Below are 2,500 nucleotides of genomic sequence, written 5' to 3'. Positions count from 1 at the left end.
TGGTTTATGTTTTTATCTAATTGTGGGATAAAAGCATCACATGAATATTTCATCTAATTAGTCGTAAGGACATCCCTTTTGAAATTCAAGCGACCTACTTTATTACTTTATACTTTTCTAGAGAAGATTATCACTTACCCAATATCCGGTCTTTCTTTCTAAAGTTTCGCTTTTTTTACATTGGATACCACTGATTCTTGTACAGAAAATGTAGATCGCTAGCTGTAAAACAAAACGCGCGCCTTATGATAAATTAAATATAAAGAAAAGGTAAAGGAAGACTAACTAAGGAATTTCCGAACGGGAAACGATGAAAAATAACCACACATGCTTGGACTCAATGTAAGCCAAAAACTGTCCGCTGTATTATTCTCCCTTCAAAAAAATCATCCCTTCAGCGGATGTTTAAGGGCTCTGCAGAAGGGGGCTCTTTAGTTTGGTCCATCTGCAGAGTTCCCTCAAATACCTTAACCCTCCAGTGATAAAAAAGTTCATTTTCTTAACTGGTGCCATAGATTTCCTTGTTTGTTAGTCATGACAATTTGGCATTATATCAAGACAATATACCTTAGCTATAATAATCGTTATTCTCAGTACTTGTTTACCAGACAGTCTTTGAAATTGTGAGGATAATTTACATACTGATCACTATTGGAAGTCAAAGGGTTAAAAACGAAGAATACAGAATCCCTTATTTTAATTTTACGTGAGGCTGTGATGCTGTTGTGAGACTGTCAACCCGCAGGAACTTTATCAGATGTTCTAACGACGACATAAACTAGACCGTCGTTCTGTGTGTTTTAAAATCTTCCTCGTTTTTAGCAAATCTGTAAGGAAATATGAGAAATGTTACGTTTCATGTAACGCGTTTAAAGGACGGTGCCTACTATTGTTAATGCGCACACGTTCTGCGCATCTCGAGATACTCCGATTTCCTATGGGTAGGTCTCTGCTTACGAGCCAGAAGGCTCATCAGGCTGGCAGTTATCTCCGGTTTCATTAGCATGAAGCGAACAGGAGTATTTCTACTCCCCCTGGATGGGATGCTAGTCCATCGCAGGGTTACCCCCAGCATTTCGCCAGTACCCATTTATGCACCTGGGTGGAGAGAGGCACCGTGAGTGTAAAGTGTCTTGCCCAAGAACACAACACAATGTCCTCGGCCGGGCCCCGAACCCGGACCACTCGATCCGGAGTCGAGCACACTAACCAAGAGGCCTCCCACAATTTCCTATGGGTAGTGCTTATTAATACAGGGATATTTTTACGCAGTATAAAGCCATGCGGAGAAAGCAGAATATTTTATCCGTCTTCTTAAGACGGATAAAGCGTGTAGGACGAATTTAATTTAAGGACGGTACCTACTATTGTTATTGCGCGTACGTTCTGCGCATCTCGAGATACTCTGGTTTCCTATCGGTGATGCTTACCAAGACAACGATAATTTTGCGCGGTTTAAAACTATCCGGAGAAAGTTGATCTTAGTAAGTACTCTAGGTATCCAAAAAGAAAATTGGGGTAACCACGCATTTTTCAGAGATAATTAAGCTTCAATTTGGAAAAGAACGCCTATACATTGCTCTGTATTTTAAAGCTTTTTACAAATATTGTTGATTAATTATCTTCAAAAAATGCGTGGTTACCCCCAATTTTCATTTTGGATTTCAATAACACTTGTTAAGATGTGCTTGTTAAGACGTGATTTTCGCAAACCGGGTCTTGCTGTGTAATACCTTGTTTACTTTCCAAAATGTTTCTTAGGTAATTGTGAATGATGGCACCCGTTTACCAAATGTTCATAAATATTTAATTCATCTTGGCAGTGAGACATTCCGTTTTTCCGCAAAACGGGTCTCACTGTATAACACCTTGTTTACTTTCCAAAATGTTTCTTAGGTAATTGTGAATGATGGCACCCGTTTACCAAATGTTCATAAATATTTAATTCATCTTGGCAGTGAGACTTTCCGTTTTTTCACAAAACGGGTCTCACTGTATAACACCTTGTTTACTTTCCAAAATGTTTCTTAAGGCCCGTTTACTAATGCGATTTTTGTCGCAGCCACTTCATGAAAACTTTGTCCCTGAATTGCAGACATATCCAGAAATAACGTTTTTTTTTAAATTATTAACCCATTGCCTCCCAGGGGTTCCCCAATGACGAGTAAAATCGTCTGGCGTTAGACAGAGTAAAATACTAAGGGCGCTTTCCTTTTGTCAGAACTGGCCGGCCAGACCCGTCAGTTTGCAAAGAAAATCCAACAAGTTTGGATGTCAAAGGGTTGGGGACATAGTTTTTCAGTGAATGATTAATGTACCTTTAAATTATTATTATCAGTCGGCTTTACAGAGTTAATGTTTTTAAAAATTAGAAATATCACAACAACTAGTAATGAAAAATAATTTCCGACTGGAAGAGGGTAAAATAAGCACACACTTCAGCTAAATAAGACTGAGATTCTTTGATCTGTTGAAGGTCTGACTCGTAGCTCGCTAAACT

Source organism: Montipora capricornis, chromosome 14 (genome assembly GCF_036669925.1).
Source record: "Montipora capricornis isolate CH-2021 chromosome 14, ASM3666992v2, whole genome shotgun sequence".
Lineage (NCBI taxonomy): Eukaryota > Metazoa > Cnidaria > Anthozoa > Scleractinia > Acroporidae > Montipora > Montipora capricornis.
Note: the sequence above shows the minus strand (reverse complement) of the source record.